The sequence below is a fragment of the Chiloscyllium punctatum genome, chromosome 34 (assembly GCF_047496795.1).
Source record: "Chiloscyllium punctatum isolate Juve2018m chromosome 34, sChiPun1.3, whole genome shotgun sequence".
In the NCBI taxonomy this organism is placed as follows: Eukaryota; Metazoa; Chordata; class Chondrichthyes; order Orectolobiformes; family Hemiscylliidae; genus Chiloscyllium; species Chiloscyllium punctatum.
Genome location: NC_092772.1, coordinates 65,081,781 through 65,108,213, shown reverse-complemented (window position 1 = coordinate 65,108,213; position 26,433 = coordinate 65,081,781). Strand labels below are relative to the sequence as shown.

Sequence of the window (26,433 nt, the reverse complement as noted above, 5' to 3'; positions counted from 1 at the left end):
GTGTTGGCCTGCTGGACCCACTCCTCATTCACTCCCATTGGCTGGAGGATCACGCCAACTCTCCTATTGGTTTGAAGCTGTGTCAATCAGCCAGGCCCCATTGTGACATGAGTGTTGGGATCCTCCCAGGTGCATCAGAGGCTGAGGGGTGACCTCATAGAGGTTTATAAAACCATGAGGGGCAATGGGTAGGATAAATAGACAAGGTCATTTCCCTGGGGTCGGGGAGTCCAGAATGAGGGGGCATAGGTTTAAGATGAGAGGGGAAGAATTTAAAATGGATCTGAGGGGCAATTTTTTCCCCCCACTGAGGTTGGTGCGTGTATGGAATCTTCTGTCAGGAAGTGGAGGATGTTGGTACAATTATACCATTTGGCATCTGGATGGGTACATGAACAGGAAGGGTGTAGAGTGATATGTACCAAGTGTTGGCAAATGGGTCTAGATTAGGTTGGGATATCTGGTCAGCATGGACCAGTTTAACCAAAGGGTTTATTTTCATGCTGTACATCTCTACGGCTCTGCCCTGGGATGAGCTTCATCATTCACAGTGAATGGGTCAGTATCACAGAGCACAGGGGCTGGAGGCTATTCAGCCCATTGGGACTGTACTCTCTCCCTCTGGAGATGGTGCCAATCTATCCCAACTCACCTCCCATTTGGACATAGCGCTCCAAATCCTTCCTTAAAATTGTTAAATTTCAAATTTGTTTTGACAATAACTACTGAATCTGCATCCAGCTGTCGGTCATACTGTTGCAGATGCTCAGAACTTAGTGAGCAAAATAATCTTCATATTTTTCTTTGCATTATTTGCCAGTTACCTGAAAATAGTTACTAAAAATTGTGACATTAAAAATTTCTCACTCTATACCCTAGAAACAAATCAACTCCTGGTCGAAATCACTGCTTAACCTTCTCAGTTCCAAGGAGAATTGTCTGGCCTTCTGCTAACTCTCCATAAAAGAGAAACCTATATTAATTTTAATTTATTAGTGCCATAGAGATGTACAGCACCGAAACAGACCCTTCAGTTCAACTTGTCCATGCCGACCAGATATCCTAAATTAATCTCATCCCATATGTCAGCCCTTGGCCCATAGCCTTCTAAAACTTTCCCAATCACATATCCAGTGAGATGTCTTTTAAATGTTGTAACTGTACCGGCCTCCACACTTTCTCTGGCAGCTCATTCCATACACATACTACATTCAGCTTGAAACTTTGCCCCTAATATCCCTTTTCAATCTTTTCCCTCATGCCTGTGCTTTCTAGTTTTGGACTCACCTAAACAGGAATAAGACCCTGGCTGCTTACCCTATCCATGTCCCTCACGATTTTATCAACCTCTATGGTCACCTCTCAGCATCCGATTCTCCAGTGAAAACAGCCTCAGTCTATTCAGCCTCTCCCTATAGCTCAATCCCTCAACCCTGGCAACGTCTTTGCATCTGTTCTGAATCCTTTCAAGTTTCACAATATCATTCCGATAGCGGGGAGACCAGAACTGAAAGCAGAATTCCAGAAGTGGCTGAATGAATGTCCTGTACAGCTGCACACTGATGTCACAACTCCTGTACTCAATGCACAGACCAATAAAGGCAAGTACACCAAACACTTTCTTCACTACCCTGCCTATCTATGATTCCACTTTCAAGGAATTATGAACCTGCACTCCAAGATCTCTTTGTTCAGCAACACTCCCCAGGACCTTCCCATTAAGTGTAGAAGTCCCACCCTGATTTGCTTTTCCAAAATGCTGATCCTCACATATATCTGAATTAAACTTCATTTGCCACTCCTCAGCCCATTTGATCAGAGTCTCATTGTACTTTCAGGTAACTTTGCTGTCCACTGCACCTCCAATTTTGGTGTCTATTGTAAACCTACTAAGCATAGCTCCTATATTCACATAGAAATCATTTATATAAATGGCAAAAAGCAGTGGACCCAGTACCCAGCCTGACAGCATATTTCTCATCACAGGCTTCCAGTCCAAAAAGCATCCTGCACTATGACACTGACTGCTCAGCAAGGTTAGAGCTCATGGCATATAGGGAGATCTAACAATTTGGATACAGAACTGGCTCAAAGGCAGAAGACAGAGGGTGGTGATGGAGGGTCGCTTTTCAGACTGGAGGCCTGTGACTAGTGGAGTGTTACAAGGATCACTGCTGGATCCACTACCTTTCTTCATTTATATCAATGAGTTAGATGTGAACATCGGAGGTATAGTTAGTGAGATGGCACCAAAACTGGAGGTGTAGTGGACAGTGAAAAAGATTACCTCAGAGTATAATGGGATCTTGATCAGATGGGTGAATGGCTGAGGAGTGGCATTTTGGGAAAACAAATTTTAGTAGGAATTATACACTTAATGGTAAGGTCCTGAGGTGTGTTACTGAACAAAGAGACCTTGGAGTGCAGGTAGATAGGATAGTGAAGGCGCCATTTGGTATGCTTGCCTTTATCGGACTAAGTATTGAGTACAGGAGTTATGAGATCATGTTGCAGCTGTACAGGACATTGGTTAGGCCACTTTTGGAATGTTGCGTACAAATCTGGTCTCCCTCCTATTGGAAGGATGTTGTGAAACTTGAAAGGGTTCAGAAAAGATTTACAAGAATGTTGCCAGGGTTGGAGGATTTGAGCTAGGCTGGGGGTTGAATAGAGGTTGAATTGACTGGGGCTGTTTTCCCTGCAGAGTCGGAGGCTGAGAGGTGATCTTATCGATGTATATAAAAACAAGAGGAGCATGGATAGGATAAATAGACAAAGTCTTTTCCCTGGCGTGGGGGATCCCAGCACTAGAAGACATAGGTTTATAGTACGAGGGCAAGACTTTAAAGAGACTTGAGAGGCAACGTTTTCACACAGAGGGTGGGACGTGTATGGAATGAGCTGCCAGAGGAAGTGGTAGAGTCCATTACGATTGCAACATTTAAAAGGCATCTTCATGTGGATATGAATAGGAAGGATATGGGCCGGGTGCTGACCGGGGGGACTAGATTACATTGGGATATCTGATCAGCATGTACTGGTTGGACCGACGGGTCTCTGTTTCTGTGCTGTCCATCTATGACTCTTTGACCTTCCAGCCAATTCCGTATCCAAACAGCTAGTTCCGCCAGAATTCTATGGTATTGAACCTGCTAACCAGTGTTTTATGTGAAACCTTGTGTCTTTCTCAAGTCCAAGGTACTGATTTCAATGCACAAAGCTATGCTGACTCTCCCTAATATTTTCTTGCTTTTGCAATGACATGTAAATCCTGTCCCTAAGAATCCCTTCCAACTCTGTGCCACTGACTTCAGGCTCACCGGTCTATAGTTCCCTGGCTTTTCCTTACCACCTTTCTCAAATAATGGCACCAATCCTCCAGCACCTCACCTGTGGCGATCGATGATACAAATATCGCAGCGAGGGGCCCAGCAAAAGCTTCTCTAATTACCCACAAAGTTCTGGGATACACCTGATCAGATTCCAGGGATTTATCCATCTTTATGCATTTTAAGACATCCAGTACCTCCTCCTCTGTAATATGTACACTTGCCAAGTTATCACTATTTATTTCTCCAACTTCTCTAACTTCTATATCCCCTTTCAGTAAAAACTGACATGAAATACTCACAGAATCTCTCCCACCTCCTGTTGTTCCATAGGCAGTCTTGTTGATCTTTGAGGGTCGCTATTCTCTGCCTAGTTATTCTTTTGTCTTTAGTGTATTTGTAGAATCTCTTTGGATTCTCCTTAAACCTTTTTCCCAAAGCTATCTCATGTCCCCTTTTTCGCCTCCTGGTTTCCCGCGAGTATACTCCTACTACCCTTACAGTCCTCTAGGGATTCACACAAACACAGTGCGGTCTGTACCTGACATATCCTTCCTTCATTTTCTTGACCACAGCCTCAATTTCTCAGGTCATGCAGCATTCTCGACGCCTCCCAGCCTTGGCCTTAACAGGAACATACTGTCTGTGTACTCTCATTGTCGTTGGCCTATGGAGGATGTGGCAGATGAGGACAGAGAAACAATCATTCTCAGTAAAGAGGTCGGGTTGGGAAAGCGAACAACTCATCCTTATCTCTGTAATTCCTCTCTAGCCTCAGAACTACCACTATCTCTGCATCAAAGACATCTCAATATCTCTGCAACATCCTCCAACCTCTAATCTCCTCCAGTCTCAACACACTCTCTATCTTTAATCTTGTCCACCCTCTCAAATCTCTGTGATGTGCCTTTCTTTAATTCCAGCCTTCAGGATAACCCATTTTTATTTCAGATTCATGCACCCAGAGATCCACAATGTCCCGCTTAACCTCTGTCACATTTTTCCTCCAAAAAACATTATTTAATCACGTATCATCTATTCTAATATCATCTTCTCTGACCTGGTTTCTATTGTGGCTTGAAGGATGGCAGGGTCCCTGAGACAGGGCACAGGAGATTAACCAGGATGGTTCAAGGAATGGGGGATTTTAGTTGCAGAATTTGTGGGGCTTTTTTAACATTAATTGTTCACGTGACATCTGTGTTGCTAATACACATCAAGAATAACCATCCGTAATTAATGGACTCTCCTTTTCAACCTCTCCCCTTGCATGTGCTGTGGTAATATTCAGGTTAACCACTACCAGACATCTCTCTCTCATGAGAGAGCAGTCCTATGGTCAGGTAGGACAATGCTGACTTGATCTTTTACACAGTGATGCCACTGTGCCTCGAGGTTCGGGAGAGGGAATGCTGAAGGCGGTGGATGGGAAACCGCTCGGGTACAGTACTTTCCCTTGGAGGATGTTCACTTTCCTTAATATTGTTGGGTGGTGGGGAGGGGGTGCACTGATGCAGGCAAGTGGAGAATGTTCCAACACAATCCTGATGTGTACCTTATAGAGAGCAAACAGACATTGGGGAATCAGGGCTTTGGGGAAACTGAGGTGTTCTCCTTGTAGCAAAGGAAATTTGGGGAGCTGTGACAAAGCGGTTTACAAAAGTTACACGTTGTAATAATAAACCTTACACCCATCAGCTCATTATACAAGGGTTACAGGACACATGTTGAAGATTTGGGAAGATCTATTGAGAGGATGGTTTGAATCAAAGGAGAACTTTTATTCAGCAAATGGTATTGATCTGGAACACAATACTCTCACACAATATGAATATCCAGGTCCTGATGTATTGAGTAATTCTGTCAGAGTTTGGCGTTACAATGACTGAGATTTCCATCTGAATATCTGCCTGTAATACAAGTTTATAACATCCGTCACTGTCAGTTCAAGTTTGAAACTCATACAATCCCCTCCTCCTGGCCCAGGAGGACTGTACACATTACCCCTGGTGGAGGTTAGCAGGAACTTCAAGGACAAATCTATGTGAGTTTCTATGAGTTTCCACCTTGGGACTTCATGTGAATGAACATGAGACAGAATGTCCCAAGATTCAGTGAGATGTGGAGAGCAGGATTTGCTTCCTTTTCTTTCCTTCCGTGCTGCCGCTGAGCCTCCTCAATAAGACGTGGGGTGTGAAAGGCTCATGCACCTTGATGGGCAAGATGTCTCCATTCTGACCAATGGGCAACAAGCTCCTCCCAGTCATGAAACAGAGTATCCCTGAAAGATAGCAACTGTGCATGCTTCCCACTGCCCAGTGCTCTTAGTACATGTTTCAAATTATGAGGGGGGAATCTCCTAGAAAAGGCATAACAGGAAAGTTCCAAAAGGTTATAAACAGTTTACAGAGAGATATTCACAGGAAACCTGGGCAACTAGTTGGCAAATAAAGTATAACTTGGGATAAACTGTAGAAAGCTGCACCACAAGGGGACTGGGGGAAAATGAGCAGGAAACACAGAAAGCGAGCACACAGTTACAACATGGAATCAGGAAGGGGAATGGAATGCTGTCCCTTATTCCAAAGAGTTTGCAATGTAAGAGTTTGGAGTATATACCTTAGGGCAACTAAACAAATGGCAAGTGAGACCACATCTGGAGTACCGTGAACAGATTTGGTCACTTTAGTTCATGAAATAGAGCAGTTTATTGGAGGCATTTCAGAGAAGATCCATTGGGATGATCCCTGTTTTGAAGGGATTATCCTGTAAGCAAAGGCTGAATAAGTTGGGAATATACTCACTGGACTTTGGAAGAATGAGAGGTGATCTCTTTGAAACATACAGGATTCTGTCAAGGTTTGACAGGGTAAATATGGAGAGGATGTGTCCCATTACGGTGAGTCTTGAACCAGATTCTGGATCAGTTGCGGAATCAAGGGTTCTGTTTCAGATTTCTCAAGTTCAAGGCAACACCGACACAGGTTAGGGTTTCAGTAGCAATGGAGCTGGGGTGAGAAGGAGACAAGCAATGTTTTAGAGATTGGAATTCGTGGTGTTTGTGATTGCGTAGATGTCTGATCAGAAGGTCACCTTGGGGTCAGATATGAGAGCAATATTGTGAAGAATGTAGTTCTGCCTCAGACACTTCCCAGTGAAAGGGAGGGACACAGCAGTAAGGGAAATGAATTTGGAATAGTGACTGAAGGCAATGGGTTTAACAATTACAGTGTTTCATTGGAGTGAATTGCAGCTAATCGAAGCGTGGTAAGCAGTTTGATAACTGAGTAATAGTGGAATAATGGAGAGGGATGATGGGGAGGGAGAGCTGGACATTGTCAGTGTACATGTGAAACCTAACACAGTGCTTTTGGGCAATGTTACCTCCTGGCAGTATGTAGGTGAGAAACAGGACAAGCCAAGGATAGACCCTGGAGGGACACCAAATACAAGGAATTCAGAAAGGAAAGGGAGAGTGGAGACGGAGCAGGATTTTCCAATGACGGTGAGGTCAAATATTAGGTTTTAGCAGAATGGGAGAGAAGGACATAACCAGAAAAGACAGACAGACAGATCATGGAACAATATCTGTGAATTGTGAGGGGGAGTTGGGAGGGTGGTGACAAGCAGGAGGATGAGACAGAGATTTGGAATGTCCATGATTTAGCTACACGAGGGTAAATGGTCAAGATGACCTCTAATAAGGCTTGACAAGGGACTCGAGGAAATGCAAGTTTAGGACTAAAATGAGGAGCACCCTTGTGAGGCAGTTTGGCTTGGTGGGCGAGTGGAGAGGGAGGGAAGAAGCAGAGGCAGCTGATCGGATTATCTCAATGTTATTGACAGAGAAACTCCATGTGCTACTCACTCTTGTTGTTGGAGGGGAGGATGGAGGAGACAGGATAATGGACAGTGTTTTTATGTCCAAAACAATAAACAAAACCTGTGATAGTGATTCTAAAAATAAGTGAACAAACCTGTCGTATTTATCATTTATCAAGAATATTAAAATATACAACTGAACTTCAGGTTTGAATCCCAAATCGGTAGAGGTTGGCTCTGAAGTCAAGAAAAGGATAACTGGAATGAAGAATCTACTGTTTGCCATGGAACCATTGGGGATGTTTTTCTACCATTGACAATGTCCTTGAGGGAAAGAAACCCGACAGTGGCCCATCAAGTCACTCATTGTATTAATCACTGCACAGTCTCAACAAAGGAATGAAACTGGATGGACCACATTACATCTACCAATGCACTGGAAAATACAACCACAAAATCAGCCCGCTTGACCCTGCAACTTCTGCCTCACTGTGGGCCAACAACAGCAGCAGAACTGTACTCCAGCCCAATCTGAAATCTCATGGCCTGATATCCCCCACTCAACCATTAACATCAAGCTGGGGATCAACCCTGGTTCAATGGTGAATGCAGGAGGGCATGTCAGGAGCAGTACAAGGCATACCTAAAAATGAGGTGCCAACCTGGTGCAGCTACCAAACCTGCATGCCAAACACCACAAGCAACACTAAATAGAACTAAGTGATCCCATAACCAACAGATTAGATCGGAGTTCTGCAGTTCTGCCACACCTAGTCAAGAATAGTGATGGACAATTAAACAACTCACTGGAGGAACCATCACAGATATCCCCACCCTTACCGATGGAGGGGTCTCACACATCCATGCAACAGATAAGAGGACAGCATTAGCAGCGCTTTTCAGCCAGCAGTGCCAGGTGGATGAGCCTTCTCCATTGGTCCCTCACATCACAGATATGAATCAACTTGGCTGAAAACTCATTTCAAATCAGATCAAGAAATGGATAAGCAGTGTAAATGTATGGGCCCTGCCAATATTCTGGCAATAATACTGTTGGCTGTGCTCCAGAATCTGCTGCCCACGAAGGCAAGTACTGTTCCAGCACTGGCGCCTACCGACTTTGTGGAACATTGCTCAGGGATGTTCCAACACAACACAGGGCAGATCCAACTCAGCCAATTGTCCTCCATCAGTCCACACTCACTCAGCAGTGAGGTGATGGAAGGTGTCATCAACAGTGCTGTCAAGCAACTGCTCAGCAATAACCTGCTCAGCGATGCCCAGTTTGGGTTCTGCCAGGGCCACTCAGTCCCTGAGCTTGTTACAGACTTGATTCACAAACTGATAAACAGCTGAATGAGGTGAGGATGACAGGCCAGACCCCCTTCAGGTCCACTATTTCGACTTCAGTGATATCACCTGACCTCACCACAGTCTCAGCTCATTTGCTGAAACTCTCATTCATTCCTTTTGTTAACTCTAGATTTCACTATCTAAACCCACTCCTGGCCAGCATCCCACATTCACCCTCCCGATAATCTCAAGAATATTGAAAACACTACTGCCGAACTGCTCACTTGTACCAAAACTTGCTGATCAATCAAAAGACTCCCATTTATAAGCAACAACCATTTACTTTCGCACCTTTGAATTAATTCCTGGCTGTAATCATTCCTATCTCCCTGCACCACACACCCTTTCATATCTCAATAACTCATTTTAGTTCAGACTCTCAATGATGTGTTTATTTTTGAGTTCTCCTGTGTGAATGTTTCTATAGACTCCAAGGGAACTTGGTCTGGAATCCCCACTCTAACTCTCTAAGATCTACTTTCTTCCTTTAAGGCATTCTTGAAAAACTGCTTATTTGGCAATGGTTTTGGTTACTGTACACAATATTCTCCATCTGTAGCCTTATGTCCAAACTTCTCAATAATATTTTTGTGAAATTAAAACCATGATGATTTGCACAGATATCTTCTACTCTTCAATATCGCTGAGTGAATAATCTGTAACGTCTCTTACCCAACCACATTGTGGGAGCACCTTCACCATACAAACTGCAGCAGTACAAGTCAGTCAAACATCACCCTCTCCACTGGCAACCAGGCTTTGGCATTGATCACTGGTTTCTGTGGAAGGAGAAATACACAGTTGATGTTTGAGGGAGTACAACATGAATTACAGGGAATGAAAATGGTGCAGAATTTGACTGTCAGAAATTGAAGGAAAATGCACTCGCTTATTGGAAAAAAGAATTCTTGACTGTCAAAGATATTGTGGAAAAAATAACATGATAATCGAACAGCGTATGGTCAGGAGCCAAGCAGCAGTGGACAATTCATTTACATTCCTGAAGAAGGGCTTCTGCCCAAAACGTCGATTCTCCTGCTCCTCGGATGCTGCCTGGCCTGCTGTGTTTGTCCAGCTCTACATTTTTCAATTCATTTACAAAACAGCTGTGAAAGTAATAGTAAAATACTATACCGAGCAAAAATACACCCATGAGAGACTGAGGAAGCTAGATAATGAACAAGTGGACATCAGAGAACCCAGAGGTGAACCAGAGCAGAGTTCACTTTTATGATCCCACAGTCAAAGATGTCTAGCACAAAAACAGGCTTTTTCGGTCCAACCTATGCCAACCAGATATCCTAGCTTAATCTATCTAAATTAAATCCTTTTGGCCACACCTCAGCCCATTGGCCCATCTATCAATATCCCACTGTACTCTGAGATAACCTTCTTCATTGTCCACAATACCTCCAATTTTGGGGTCACCTGCAAACTTACTAACTATACGGCCTCTATTCACATCCAAATCATTTAAATGAATGACGAAACAAATCCAGAAAAAAGATCCATTTCTCTGGGTTTGAATGTGCTCTGTGTAAATCCTGCCCTCTGACTCTTTTTACCAGGGAAGGCTGCACATACATCCCTCTGAACTTTGCCCCCTACAAAGATGGCGGCCGCGCACGTACCCAGTGACTCATTGCCCCGAATAAAGATGGCGGCGCTCACTCGGGCCGATTCCTCAACGAGACATATTCCCGTTTGCTGCAAAAACGGAACTGTAAAGTTTCAAATTTGTATTTTCCGATGTGTACCAAATGATTGTAAAACCTCTCAGACCATACCAACACCATTTCCCTCCCGCTTCCTGCTGTTTATTTCTTTCCTTACCGACAGCTCTCCGCACACACACATTCCGAACATCCGCGCCCACCGCGAGGATGATCACGTGTATAGTTTAGTCCCGCCCTCATTCACTGATTGGCCGGAGGACCAACTGCCCCGCCAGGTCCTCCAGCTCCGCCCCTGCCTTTCCATTGGTCCGCCGCTGACATCAATCACTTCTTCGGTCCAACCTGTCTATGACAACCAGCTGTCCTAACCTAATCTATCTAAATTAAATCCTATCTTGCCTGTCCTCAGCCCATCGGCCCATCTGATCAATATCCCACTGTACTCTGAGATAACCTTCTTCATTGTCCACAAACCAACTGTTGGCTGGAGCTTGCACACGGCTTTTGTTGCTGTTTATCAGTTACAAGAGTGAGGGACAAAGTTAAAAATCACACAACCACCTGATGAAGGACCAGCAACATAGTGCTTCCAAATTAACCTGTTGGACTATAACCTGGTGTTCTGTGAATTTTAATTTTGTCCCTCCTAATCCAACACCAGCCCCTGCAACAAGCACCAAGACGTGGCTTGGCTGGCGGTGAGAAGGGCTCTGCCTGTGAGATCCTTTATGCACGCGCGGACTCTCTGCCGCACCGCACGCTGTCCTCGAAGTGGCTGCGGGGGGGGAAGAGACTGTCACACACCTCCTTCTGGAATGTGCCTATGCAGAGGAAGTCTGGAGAGGAATGCAGTGGTGCTTGTCGAGGTTCGTCCCGAGCAGCGCCGTGACGCAGGACTCCGTGCTCTACAGCCTGTTCCCCGGGACTCACACCGAGACGAACATTAACTGCGCCTGGAGGATCATCAACTCGGTGAAGGACGCTCTCTGGGCGGTCCGAAACCTGTTGATCTTCCAGCTGAAGGAGTTGACCCTGACCGAGTGTTGCAGACTGGCACAGTCCAAGGTCCAAGACTACGTGTTGAGGGACACGCTGAAGCTTGGGGCAGCTGCCGCCAAGGTGCGGTGGGGAAAGACCACCGTGTAAGATCGGCCTGCCTAAAGAAGAACAGGGGGCCCATGCGGACGTTTTTTTGGGCTCTGCTGATGCCTCAGCCAAAAATATGTACAAGATTGAAAAATGCACAGGATTGTAAATGACAAGGATAAATTCGAATCTGTGTTTGTAAATGTGGACATATGTATGGCATGATCAAATGTACAGACCATCAAATCTTTTTATGAATAAAGTATATTTTTGAAATAAAAAAAAACACCAGCCCCTCCAAGTCACGAGTGATGGAGGCATGCATAACATAAGAACAAAAGATCGAGGAAAAGGAGAAGGCCATCCTGCCCTTTGAGCCTGCTCTACCATTCAATAAGATCATGGCTGATCATTTCGTGGATGCAGAACCATTACCCACGTTCTCACCATGTTCCTTAATTAATTATTTCTTTAAAAAAAAACTAACTTATCTTTAAAAACGTTCATTGAACCAGCATCAAATGCTTCCCTGGGCAATGCACTCTATCAAGGTCAAGACGTTCCTTCTCAATTCACTCCTAAATTTGCTGCCTCTAACCTTGTGGTGATGCCCTCTTGTCCTAGCTTCACCTGCCAGTGGAAACATCCTCTCTACTTCTATTTTATTCGTTCCATTCATTATTTTATATCTATCCATTCTTCTGAATTCCAATTAATATAATCTCAATCTACTCAGTCTCTGTTAAGTCAAACCTCTCACCTCTGTAATCAACATAGTTATCCTCCTCTGCACCCCCTCTAGTGCCGGTACATCCTTGAGCAAGAAAGGAGACAGAAACTGCATGCAGTACTCCAGGTGTGGCCTCACCAGCACCCAATACAGCTGGAACATAACCTCTGCTTTTAAACACAATCCCTTCAGCAATGAAGGCCAAAATTCCATTTGCTTTCTGAATTGATTGTTGTACCTGGTGACTAACCCTCCTGCAGAAGGATGTTCAGGTGCCTCTGCATAGCAAATAATGTAACTTTTTTAAAATTCAAGTAATAATCGTTTTATTAATGTTACTCCAACCAAAGAATATGACTTTACATTTATGAATATAATATTTCACTTGCCAAACCATTGCCCACTCACATGTATCTATGTTTCCCTGCAAAGTTTCCCAGTCCTCCACACACTTTGTCCTGCTACTCATCTTAGTCTAATATGCAAACTTTGACACCCTACATGTGGTCCCCAACTCCAAATCATCTGAATCACTTCTAAATAATTGCAGTCCCGACACTGATCCGAGAGGCACGCTACTAGTTACTGATTGCCAGCCAGAATAAGGCTTATTTATCCCCACTCTTTGCTTCCTGTTAGTCAACCAATCTTGTATCCATGCTAATACTCTATCCCATGCACCCTTATATAAAGCAACAGCCACTTGCGTGGCACACTGTTGAAGGCCTTTTGGAAATCCACGTACACCGCATCCACTGGGTCACTGTTGTCCACCTTGTTCAAAATGTCTTCATAGATTTCCAAACGATTTGTCAAGCATGACCTGCCCTTTGTGAATCCATGCTCTGTCTGCCCAATGGGACAATTTGTATCGGGATTCCCTGCTATTTCTTCCTTGATAATAGACCCAAACATCTTTCCAACTGCAGAGAATAAACTAACTAGTGTAGAATTCCCTATCTTTTGTCCACCGCCTTTTCTTACAGTCCTTCCTTTTCACTGGAATATGCCTTTGCTGAACACTTCCTAAAATGTCTTTGAAAATCTTTCACTGCTCATCAACTGTTCCACCATAAAATGTTTGTTTCCAGTCTACTTTATCCAGGTTCTCCCTCATTCTATTTTAGTTCCCCATGTTCAAGCACTGGACCAAGGTATTAGATTTTATCTTCGTACTGGAGAAGAAAGTGAGGACTGCAGATGCTGGAGCTCAGAGCTGAAAATGTGTTGCTGGAAAAGCGCAGCAGGTCAGGCAGCATCCAAGGAACAGGAGAATTGACGTTTTGGGCATAAGCCCTTCTTCAGGAATGAGGAAAGTGTGTCCAGCAGGCTAAGATAAAAGGTAGGGAGGAGGGATTTGGGGAAGGGGCGTTGGAAATGCGATAGGTGGAAGGAGGTCAAAGTGAGGGTGATAGGCCGGAGTGGGGGTGGGGGCGGAGAGGTCAGGAAAAAGTTTGCAGGCTAGGAAGGCGGAGCTGAGTTCGAGGGATTTGACTGAGAGAAGGTGGGGGGAGGAGAAATGAGGAAACTGGAGAAATCGGAATTCATCCCTTGTGGTTGGAGGGTTCCTAGGCGGAAGATGGGGTGCTCTTCCTCCAACCGTCGTGTTGCTATGGTCTGACAATGGAGGAGTCCAAGGACCTGCATGTGCTTGGAGTGGGAGGGAGAGTTGAAGTGTTGAGCCACAGTGGTTGTGTTGGTTGGTCCAGGTGTCCCAGAGGTGTTTTCTGAAACGTTCCACAAGTAGGCGGCCTGTCTCCCCAATATAGAGGAGGCCACATCGGGTGCAACGGATGCAGTAAATGATGTGTGTGGAGGTGCAGGTGAATTTGTGGTGGATATGTAAGTATCCCTTGGGGCCTTGGAGGGAAGTAAGGGGGGGGGGGGGGGGGGGGAGGTGTGGGCGCAGGTTTTGCATTTCTTGCGGTTGCAGGGGAAGGTGCTGGGAGTGGAGGTTGGGTTGGTGGGGGGTGTGGACCTGACGAGGGAGTCATGGAGGGAGTGGTCTTTTCGGAACGCTGATAGGGGAGGGGAGGGAAATATATCCCTGGGTGTGGGGTCCATTTGGAGGTGGCTGAAATGATGACGGTTGATACGCTGTATATGAAGGTTGGTGGGGTGTTAGGTGAGGACCAGTGGGGTTCTGTCCTGGTGGTGGTTGGAGGGGCGGGGCTCAAGGGTGGAGAAGCAGGAAGTGGAGGAGATGCGGTGTAGGGCATCGTCGACCACATCTGGGGGGAAATTGCGGTCTTTGAAGAAGGAGGCCATCTGGGTTGTACGGTATTGGAACTGGTCCTCCTGGGAGCAGATGCGGTGGAGACGAAGGAATTTGGAATATGGGATGGCGTTTTTTACAGGGGGCAGGGTGGGAGGAGGTGTAGTCTAGGTAGCTGTGGGAGTCGGTCGGTTTATAGTAAATGTCCGTGTTGATTCGGTCGCCCGAGATAGAAATGGAAAGATCTAGGAAGGGGAGGGAGGAGTCTGAGACAGTCCAGGTGAATTTGAGGTCGGGGTGGAAGGTGTTGGTAAAGTGGATGAACTGTTCAACCTCCTCGTGGGAGCACGAGGCAGCGCCGATACAGTCATTGATGTAGCGGAGGAAAAGGTGGAGAGTAGTGCCAGTGTAGTTGCGGAAGATGTTCCACATATCCTACGAAGAAGCAGGCTTAGCTGGGGCCATGCGGGTGCTCATGGCTACTCCTTTGGTTTGGAGGAAATGGGAAGATTGGAAAGAGAAGTTGTTCAGGGTGAGGACCAGTTCAGTCAGTCGAAGGAGGGTGTCAGTGGAAGGATACTGGTTGGTACAGTGGGAAAGGAAGAAGCAGAGGGCTTTGAGTTCTTCGTGACGGGGAAGGGAGGTGTATAGGAACTGGTGAAGATAAGGCGTTGGGGGCCGGGGAAACGAAAATCATGGAGGAGGTAGAGGGCGTGGGTGGTGTCCCGAACATAGGTGGGGAGTTCTTGGACTAAGGGGGACAGGACCGTGTCGAGGTATGCAGAGATGAGTTCGGTGGGGTAGAATCAGTCTGAGACAATGAGTCGGCCGGGGCAGTCATGTTTGTGGATTTTGAGCAGGAGGTAGAAACTGGCAGTGTGGGGTTGAGGGACTATGGGGTTGGAGGCAGTGGATGGGAGATCCCCTGAGGTGATGAGGTTATGGATGGTCTGGGAGATGATGGTTTGGTGGTGGGAGGTGGGGTCATGTTCAAGAGGGCAGTAGGAGGAGGTGTCCACAAGCTGGCGTTTAGCCTCAGCGGTCTAAAGGTCGGTGCGCCAAACTACTACTCCCTTGTCTGCCAGTTTGATAGTGAGGTTGGGGTTGGAACGGATGGAGTGGAAGGCTGCACGTCCCGAGGTGAGAGGTTGGAGTGGGTGAGAGGGGTGGAGAAGTTGAGGCGGTTAATGTCGCAGCGGCAGTTGGCTATGAAGAGATCGAGGGCAGGTAATTTATCTTCACACCTCTCCATATGTATTCTAACTTCAACTATACAGTGATCACTTCTTCCAAGAGGATTCCTAATTCTGAGGTCATTAATTATTCCTGTCTCATTGCACAGGGGCCAGATCTTGGATAGCTTGCTCCTTGTCGGTTACATTTCATACTGTTCAAAAAAACTATCATGTATACACTTAATGAACTCCTCAAGGCTACCCTGACTGAGCTGGTTCGACCAATCTACATGTAGATTAAAATCACCCATGGTAATAGACATGCCATTTTTACAGGCATCAGTTATTTCTTTGTTTATTGTCCATCCCAATGTGATGTTATTATTTGGCCGACACACTGCGCCTATCAGTGACTTTCTTGTTAGAATTTTGAAAGCATCATTTCTGTTTCCCCTAATGTACAGCAATAACAACAACTACTTGCTTTATATGGAATCTTTCACAATGGCAAATCTCCTAAGGTGTTTCATGGATGATCAAAACATTGATGAAGGAGAATGATTTTAAAATACATCTTAAAAGAGGCTAGAGAAGGTTAGGGAGGGTATTCCACAGACTTCTGCTCTTGACAGCTCCAATTGTGGAGTGATGCAGGTGGGGTGGGGTGGGTTGAAAAGGGAACGTGCAAAGGGGAAATGGAGGAGCGTAGGCTGTGCATAAGGTCTTAAGGATAGAGGAGGTTCCAGACTGAGTCTGTCTGTCATAGACAGTATGGCTGCCTCATGGAATTTGAAGCACCGCAATGGGCCCATGGATGTCATGTTAGTCAAGGATAGTATAACGGTGGCTGAGAGAACATTTGATGAGGACTTGTCTACTGAAGTAGCGTGGGCTGAGGTTAGAAACAGGAGAGGGGAGGTCACACTGCTTGGATTTTTTATAGGCCACCACAGAGTTCCAGGGAGGGGGAAGAGAGGATTAGAAAAATTACTCTGGGTAGGAGTGAAAGTAACATGGTGGTCATTATGGGGGACTTTAACTTCCCCAACATTGACTGGAAATGCTATAACTCTAGTACATTGGATGGATCAGTTTTTGTCCAATGTGTACAGGAGGGTTTCCTGACACAGTATGTCAAAGTGCCGACAAGAGGGGAGGCCACATTGGATCTGGTGCTTGGTCATGAACCAGACTCGGTGTTTGATTTAGGTGTAGGTGAGCACTTTGGAGAGAGTGATCATAATTCAGTTATGTTTAGTTTAGCAATGAAAATGGATAGGTACATGCCACAGGTGAAGACTTATCAATGGGGCAGTGGCAATTATAATGCGATTCTGCAAGAATTCGGATGCATAGGATGGGGTAGCGAAATGCAGTGGATGCAGACAATGGAAATGTGGAGCTGGTTTAAGGAACAGATATTGTGTGTCCTTGATAGGTATGTCCCTGTCAGGCAGGGAGGAAGTGATAAGGTAAGGGAACCGTGGTTTACCACAGAAATTGCATCTCTTGTTAAGAAGAAATTGGAGGCTTATGTGTTGATGAGACAAATGGTACAGAAAAGGCGATGGAGACTTACAGATCAGCTCGGGAGGATTTAAAGAGAGTTAAGAAGAGCAAAGAGAGGACATGAGCAGTCTTTAGCAAATAGAATAAAGGAGAACCCTAAAGCTTTCTATAGGTATGTGAGGAATAAACGATAGGGTAGGAATAGGGCCAATCAAAGACGGAAGTGGGAAGTTGAGTGTGGACACTGTGGAAATCGGAGAGGTGCTAAACAAACATTTCTCATTGGTTTTCACTCAGGAAAATTAGAATATTGTAGAAAATAATGAGGTAGAAGATGTTAGACTAGAAAGGATCGAGGTAGTTACGAACAGATGTTATCAATTCCAGAAGGATTGAAAGTAGACAAGTCCCCTGGGCTAGATGGGATTTATCCGTAGATTGTCTGGGAAGCTAGGGAGAAGTTAGCAAAGACTTCAGCTTTGATATTGAGTTGTCATTGCCTACAGGTTCAGTACCAGAGGACTGGATGATTGCAAATGTTATGCCCTTGATCAAGAAGGGCAGTAGAGATGACCCAGGTAATTATATACCAGTGAGCCTTACTTCTGTTGTAGGATAGGTTTTGGAAAGGATTATAAGAGACACTATTTGTAATCATCTGGCAAACAACAATATGATTTCAGATCGTCAATATGGTTTCGTCAAGGGCAGGTCGTGTCTCACAAACCTCATTGAGTTTTTCGAGAAACACACAGAGTAATAGACATGTAAACAGCTCCATATTTTGTTGACTCACATTTCTGGGATGTCAGGACTGATGGCTGAACAGGGACTCAATCTTCGTTTAATCCTCCTTTCCTTTGGCTTTCTGAGCCGCTAACTACATCACTAATATTCTACCTCCTATTCCCTGTCCTGAATCTGACCCATCTAAGCCTACACTTTAGTTCCCAACCCCTGCCAGACTAGTTACAAACTCACCAATAGAACTGGCAAAAGCCCCCACCAGATTTGTCTCAGCTCTGCCCAGGGGTAAACGGTCAGGCTGGTACAGGTCCCATCCAGAAACAGTCCCAGTGCCTGAAGAATCAAAACCCTTCTCTGGTACACCATTTCCCCAACCACACATCCAGCTGATCTACCTTCTCATTCCTGCTCTCATTAGCACATGGCACTAGGAGTAAGTCTGACATTATTACATTTCAGGAGCTACATTTTAATGTATCTCTGCTCTCCCTATGTCCAGCTTTCAGGCCGTCATCCCTCTGTTTAGCGATGTTGTTGGTATCTGTGTGTTGCACCACCACGGCCTGTTTACCCTCCAGCTCCAGAATGTCCTGCAGCCACTCCATGATATCATGGATCTTGGCCCCAGGGAGAATACATACCATCCTCGATTCATGTCTGTGGGCACAGAAGTGCCTGGCTGTACCCCTGACTATTGAATCCCCTGTCACTATAGCCCTGCCACTCTCAGTCCTCTTGTTCTGAGCAGAGCTCTCTGTGGTGTCATGAACCTGGCTGTTGCTGATTTCCCGAGAAGCCACCCACCCATTCCCACCCTTACAGAATCCCAAGTGGTATACAGTATCTGTATGAGAAGGGGATAACAACGGGGGACTCCTGTACTCACTTCCTGAGCCTTTTACTAGATCTGATGTTCACCCATTCCCTTTCTGCCTGTGTAACCCTCATCTGCAGGGTGACTAACTCACTAAACGTGCTGTCCATAACATACTCAGTATTGAAGATGCTCCACAGTGAGTCCACTCCAAGCTCCAGCTTTGAAAAGCAGTTTCCCAGTAGCTGCAGATGGGAACCCTTGCTGCACAAATAGCCGTCAGGGACACTGGAAGCGGCCCTTATTTCCCACATTGTGCAAGAGGAGCACACCACGGGTCTGAGGGCTCCTGTCACAACGTCTCTCTACATTCATCTAGTTACTCCCATTAAGAGAATTTAAATGAGTGAGTAACCTTCCTTCACTTCAAACATGTCCATTATAATAACAAAAAAAAATCTTTACTTAAGCTGATATGTCATACTTTAAACACTTAAATACTCCACAGGTACAGATTACAGTTTAACATTATAAAGTGGATGATTGAGACTAAATTTGACCGTTCCTGCAAAAAGACGAGGTGTAATTTGGATAAATCTGTGCTCTCTCTCAGGCCAATACCTCCTTCCACAGCTAGGGGGCCAAGAATTGAACACATACCCCAAGGGTGATCCAACCATGAACTCGAACATCTTTCTGCTTTTGGCTTGACAAAAATATTGAAGATATTTTCCCACAAACAGAACAGACAAACCTTTCTCGTTCCACAGTGAAATCCCAATGATATTCAGATCCTGAGGACTCTGCTGATTGTAGAAACTTGTTTATTGAGATCCCAGTCTCAATTATTCTCAATTAATATCCTATAAAATGAATTCACAAAACAAAGCTCACAGTCAGTGCAAGATGAATAGTGAAGACAAACACTTCTCTTCGTACGTGTTTAATGTGTAAATGCTCCTCTTTAAATCACCCCTCCCCCACCCAGGAAGAGGACACGTTCATGCTCCTTGCTGTACCTTGCCCCAAATAAAGATGGTGGCTAAAACCCAGGACCTCTCACTGCCTGAGGCCCTTTGCTGCAAACGTGGGACCAAGAGTTTCTAATTCAGACTAACGACCTGCCCAGAGTGTAACTAAACCCACCCAGTCTACACTGATACATTCCATCCGGTTTCTGCTGCCACTCTCCCCTTTCCCCTTTCCGCCTCCTACACACACCATGGGTTACCGCAGGTCCAGTGACCCTTCCTCAGAACAGATGACAGCTGGGAAAATTAGAATCCCTTCAGGAAACAGGCCCTTTGGCCCAACAATTCCACACCCACCCTCCGAAGATTATCCCACCCAGACCCATTCTCCTACTCTATTACTCACCGTTTACCCGGACTAACGCACATCCCTGAACCCTACGGGAACCTTAGCTGGGCCAATTCACCGAACCTACAGATCTTTGGACTACAGGAGATAGGGGTTAAAGAGTAAATAATAGGTGGGGACAGAGCCCAAAGAGACACAGGAACATTTGGAAAGATAAAGGAGTGGGAAGGTGGAAAGTTGTTAATGGAGGAGACAGGAACCTTCTAGCATTTCAGTGGCGGTGGTGGAAATGGTAGCTACATTGTGCCTGCAAAAAAGACCCTGAGCTTCCAGTTGCCTGCTCTTTAACACACAAGACTGTTCCCTGTCCAACATCTCTGTCTCATGCTTACTGCAGTGTTCCAGTGAAGCTTGATGCAAGCTGGAAGAACACTTCAGAACATACCCAAATGGCTTCCTATTTCAAGGACTGCAATTTCCCCTCACATGTGGTCAACAATGCCCTCCAGTGTATCTCCTCCACTTCCCACACCACTGCCCTTGAACCCCACCCCTCCAAATGCAACAAAGATGGAATCCCACCATCCTCACCTTCCACCCATAAACAACGCGTCATCCTCTGCTCTTTCCACCATCAGATCCAACCCCCTAAGATATATTTCCCTCCCCTCCCCTTTCAGCATTCCACAGAGACCATACCTTCTGTGACTTCCACGTTAGATCCACAGTCCCCACCAACCCACCCTCCACTCCAAGCACCTTCGCTTGTCACTGCAAGAGGTGGAGAACCTGTGCCCACACCTTCCCCTCACCTCCATCCAAGGCACCACTTGATCCTCCCACATCCAGCAGAGATTTCCCTGTCCACCCAAACACCTCACCTATTGTGTCCCTTGCTCTCAGGACGTCAAATTGTAAAAAATTTCAGGGAACATTTCTGGGACACATGCACCAACCAACCCCACCTCCCTGTGGCCGACCACTTCGGCTACCCCTCACCCCCTCCGTCACCACGCTGCAAAGGACATGCAAGCCCTCCATCCCAAATCCGAGCCACCCGACACCTGGAGGAAGAACTCCTCATCTTCCATCTTGGGAACTTTCAACCACACGGCATCAAGGTTTCCTCATCTCCCACCCCCCAACTTATCTCAGATTCAACCCTCCAACTCAGCACTGGCCTCTTGAACAGTCCCACCTGCCCATCTTCCTTCCCAATTATTTATTCCACCCTCTCACCACGACCCTCCATCCACAACCACCTATTGCCTCCCTAGCTCGCTTCCCCCAACCCCAAACACCCCTCCCAATTTATCTCTCAGCCGTATTCCACCACCCACATTTCTGATGAAATGCTGACATTCCCAATATGTCAATTCTCCTGCTCCTTGGATGCTGCCTGACCTGCTGTGCTTTTCCAGAGCCACACTTTAACACAAGCTGGAAGAACAACACTTCATCTCCCACTCGGGGACCCTGCAACCCTCTGGCTTCAACATCAAATTCAATAAGTTTAGGTCCTGAACTCTCCCACGTACGAGTGTCTTTGCCCCCTACCCCACATACCAGGCCTTGTTATTACGTAGCCTGCCAGTACACATTACCTATGGTTAGCCACTAACAGTCCCCATAAACAGCTCTTCACCCTCCCCCCATCCGATCGTTATTCACTCCTTTGTCCAACTGCTCCTATCTCTCTCTTCGGACTCTATCCCCACTTATCATTTACTCCTTAACCCCTACCTTCTGCATAAAAACAGACTTTTTTTCTCAGTAACATCAGTTCCTGAGGAAGCGTCACTGGATTGAAAATGTGAACTGATTTCTTTTCACAGATGCTGCCAGATCTGTTGAGCTTTTCCAGTACCTTCTGGTTGTTGTGTGTGATTTACAGCATCCGAAGTTCTTTTGGTTCTAATTTACCCGGAGTATCTAATTCAGGTCTAGCAGACTGAAACAGTGTTTATCAACCTTCCCAGTCCACACTAACTCCATCTCTCTCCCAGTATCTGCTGTCTCTCCCACTCCTTCACATTCAGTCCCCTCTCACAGTGACACTGCGCCTGCAAAGCTGATGGTCATGTGTTGGCCTGCTGGACCCACCCCTCATTCACTCCCATTGGCTGGAGGATCACGCCAACTCTCCTATTGGTCTGAAGCTGTGTCAATCAGCCAGGCCCCATTGTGACATGAGTGTTGGGATCCTCCCAGGTGCATCAGAGGCTGAGGGGTGACCTCATAGAGGTTTATAAAACCATGAGGGGCAATGGGTAGGATAAATAGACAAGGTCATTTCCCTGGGGTCGGGGAGTCCAGAATGAGGGGGCATAGGTTTAAGGTGAGAGGGGAAGAATTTAAAATGGATCTGAGGGGCAGTTATTTTCCCACACTGAGGTTGGTGCATGTATGGAGTCTTCTGTCAGGAAGTGGACGATGTTGGTACAATTAAACCATTTGGCATCTGGATGGGTACATGAACAGGAAGGGTGTAGAGTGATATGTACCAAGTGTTGGCAAATGGGTCTAGATTAGGTTGGGATATCTGGTCAGCATGGACCAGTTTAACCAAAGGGTTTATTTTCATGCTGTACATCTCTACGGCTCTGCCCTGGGATGAGCTTCATCATTCACAGTGAATGGGTCAGTATCACAGAGCACAGGGGCTGGAGGCTATTCAGCCCATTGGGACTGTACTCTCTCCCTCTGGAGATGGTGCCAGTCTATCCCAACTCACCTCCCATTTGGACATAGCGCTCCAAGTCCTTCCTTAAAATTGTTAAATTTCAAATTTGTTTTGACAATAACTACTGAATCTGCATCCAGCTGTCGGTCATACTGTTGCAGATGCTCAGAACTTAGTGAGCAAAATAATCTTCACATTTTTCTTTGCATTATTTGCCAGTTACCTGAAAATAGTTACTAAAAATTGTGACATTAAAAATTTCTCACTCTATACCCTAGAAACAAATCAACTCCTGGTCGAAATCACTGCTTAACCTTCTCAGTTCCAAGGAGAATTGTCTGGCCTTCTGCTAACTCTCCATAAAAGAGAAACCTATATTAATTTTAATTTATTAGTGCCATAGAGATGTACAGCACCGAAACAGACCCTTCAGTTCAACTTGTCCATGCCAACCAGATATCCTAAATTAATCTCATCCCATATGTCAGCCCTTGGCCCATAGCCTTCTAAAACTTTCCCAATCACATATCCAGTGAGATGCCTTTTAAATGTTGTAACTGTACCGGCCTCCACACTTTCTCTGGCAGCTCATTCCATACACATACTACATTCAGCTTGAAACTTTGCCCCTAATATCCCTTTTCAATCTTTTCCCTCATGCCTATACTTTCTGGTTTTGGACTCACCTAAACAGGAATAAGACCCTGGCTGTTTACCCTATCCATGTCCCTCACGATTTTATCAAACTCTACGGTCACCTCTCAGCATCCGATTCTCCAGTGAAAACACCCTCAGTCTATTCAGCCTCTCCCTATAGCTCAATCCCTCAACCCTGGCAACATCTTTGCATCTTTTCTGAATCCTTTCAAGTTTCACAATATCATTCCGATAGCGGGGAGACCAGGACTGAAAGCAGAATTCCAGAAGTGGCTGAATGAATGTCCTGTACAGCTGCACACTGATGTCACAACTCCTGTACTCAATGCACAGACCAATAAAGGCAAGTACACCAAACACTTTCTTCACTACACTGCCTATCTATGATTCCACTTTCAAGGAATTATGAACCTGCACTCCAAGATCTCTTTGTTCAGCAACACTCCCCAGGACCTTCCCATTAAGTGTAGAAGTCCCACCCTGATTTGCTTTTCCAAAATGCTGATCCTCACATATATCTGAATTAAACTTCATTTGCCACTCCTCAGCCCATTTGATCAGAGTCTCATTGTACTTTCAGGTAACTTTGCTGTCCACTGCACCTCCAATTTTGGTGTCTATTGTAAACCTACTAACCATAGCTCCTATATTCACATAGAAATCATTTATATAAATGGCAAAAAGCAGTGGACCCAGTACCCAGCCTGACAGCATATTTCTCATCACAGGCTTCCAGTCCAAAAAGCATCCTCCACTATGACACTGACTGCTCAGCAAGGTTAGAGCTCATGGCATATAGGGAGATCTAACAATTTGGATACAGAACTGGCTCAAAGGCAGAAGACAGAGGGTGGTGATGGAGGGTCGCTTTTCAGACTGGAGGCCTGTGACTAGTGGAGTGTTACAAGGATCACTGCTGGATCCACTACCTTTCTTCATTTATATCAATGAGTTAGATGTGAACATCGGAGGTATAGTTAGTGAGATGGCACCAAAACTGGAGGTGTAGTGGACAGTGAAAAAGATTACCTCAGAGTATAATGGGATCTTGATCAGATGGGTGAATGGCTGAGGAGTGGCATTTTGGGAAAACAAATATTAGTAGGAATTATACACTTAATGGTAAGGTCCTGAGGAGTGTTACTGAACAAAGAGACCTTGGAGTGCAGGTAGATAGGATAGTGAAGGCGCCATTTGGTATGCTTGCCTTTATCGGACTAAGTATTGAGTACAGGAGTTATGAGATCATGTTGCAGCTGTACAGGACATTGGTTAGGCCACTTTTGGAATGTTGCGTACAAATCTGGTCTCCCTCCTATTGGAAGGATGTTGTGAAACTTGAAAGGGTTCAGAAAAGATTTACAAGAATGTTGCCAGGGTTGGAGGATTTGAGCTAGGCTGGGGGTTGAATAGAGGTTGAATTGACTGGGGCTGTTTTCCCTGCAGAGTCGGAGGCTGAGAGGTGATCTTATCGATGTATATAAAAACAAGAGGAGCATGGATAGGATAAATAGACAAAGTCTTTTCCCTGGCGTGGGGGATCCCAGCACTAGAAGACATAGGTTTATAGTACGAGGGCAAGACTTTAAAGAGACTTGAGAGGCAACGTTTTCACACAGAGGGTGGGACGTGTATGGAATGAGCTGCCAGAGGAAGTGGTAGAGTCCATTACGATTGCAACATTTAAAAGGCATCTTCATGTGTATATGAATAGGAAGGATATGGGCCGGGTGCTGACAGGTGGGACTAGATTACATTGGGATATCTGATCAGCATGTACTGGTTGGACCGACGGGTCTCTGTTTCTGTGCTGTCCATCTATGACTGACCTTCCAGCCAATTCCGTATTCAAACAGCTAGTTCCGCCAGAATTCTATGGTACTGAACCTGCTAACCAGTGTGTTATGTGAAACCTTGTGTCTTTCTCAAGTCCAAGTTACTGATTTCAATGCACAAAGCTATGCTGACTCTCCCTAATATTTTCTTGCTTTTCCAATGACACGTAAATCCTGTCCCTGAGAATCCCTTCCAACAACTTCTCTGCCACTGACTTCAGGCTCACCAGTCTATAGTTCCCTGGCTTTTCCTTACCACCTTTCTCAAATAATGGCACCCATCTTCCAGCACCTCACCTGTGGCGATCGATGATACAAATATCGCAGCGAGGGGCCCGGCAAAAGCTTCCCTATTTACCCACAAAGTTCTGGGATACACCTGATCAGATTCAGGGATTTATCCATCTTTATGCATTTTAAGACATCCAGTACCACCTCCTCTGTAATATGTACACTTGCCAAGTTATCACTATTTATTTCTCCAACTTCTCTAACTTCTATATCCCCTTTCAGTAAAATCTGACATCAAATACTAAGAATCTCTCCCACCTCCTGCTGTTCCATAGACAGTCTTGTTGATCTTTGAGGGTCGCTATTCTCTGCCTAGTTATTCTTTTGTCTTTAGTGTATTTGTAGAATCTCTTTGGATTCTCCTTAAACCTATTTCCAAAAGCTATGTCATGTCCCCTTTTTTGCCTCCTGGTTTTCTGCGAGTATACTCCTACTTCTCTTATCATCCTCTATGGATTCACACAAACACAGTGGGGTCTGTACCTGACATATCCTTCCTTCATTTTCTTGACCACAGCCTCAATTTCTCAGGTCATGCAGCATTCTCGATGCCTCCCAGCCTTGGCCTTAACGGGAACATACTATCTGCATACTCTCATTGTCACAGGCCTATTGAGGCAATGGCAGATGAGGACAGAGAAACAATCATTATCAATAAAGAGGTAGTGTCGGGAAAACTAACAACTCATCCTTTTCTCTATAATTCATCTCTAGCCTCAGAACTATCACTATCTCTGTATCAAAGACATCTTAAAATCTCTGCAACATCCTCCAATCTCTAATCTCCTCCAGTCTCAACACACTTTCTATCTTTAATCTTGTCCACCCTCTCAAATCTCTGTGATGTTCCTTTCTTTAATTCCAGCTTTCAGGATAACCCATTTTTATTTCAGATTCCTGCACCCAGAGCTCCACAATGTCCTGCTTAACCTCTGTCACATTTCCTCCAATAGACATTAATCAATCACGTATCATCTATTCTAATATCACCTTCTCTGACCTGGTTTCTATTGTGGCTTGTCATATTCCTATATTACGTGTCTGTGGTCCACATGACCGAAAACGGTTTTGTGGTCCATTGGATTTATGCTGTAAAGAAATCTCCCAGCTAACTATTTTAATCCCATTTTCCAGCACAGAGCCCATCGACCGGTCAGCCTTGGGCTTGCAAGTATGTTCCTAAATAGATTT

The 26,433-nt window shown here is 45.4% G+C and overlaps 1 long non-coding RNA gene across 6 annotated transcripts in view; it reads right to left on the bottom strand.

The window, feature by feature from the left end:
- LOC140458914 (uncharacterized) overlaps window positions 1-25,790 on the bottom strand; it is a 63,925-nt gene extending 38,135 nt beyond the window's left edge. For 4 of the 6 annotated variants that reach the window (XR_011953737.1, XR_011953736.1, XR_011953735.1 and 1 more), the window contains exons 1-2: window positions 10,338-10,393; window positions 9,177-9,283 (exon numbers count right to left, since the gene is read on the bottom strand). This is a non-coding gene — a long non-coding RNA (uncharacterized lncRNA). Of the gene's footprint in view, window positions 1-3,870; window positions 3,997-9,176; window positions 9,284-10,337; window positions 10,394-19,210; window positions 19,320-25,725 lie in introns of those variants that run through there. The other 2 variants (XR_011953734.1, XR_011953732.1) reach the window with 2 other exon arrangements.
- Window positions 25,791-26,433: the final 643 nt, after the last annotated feature.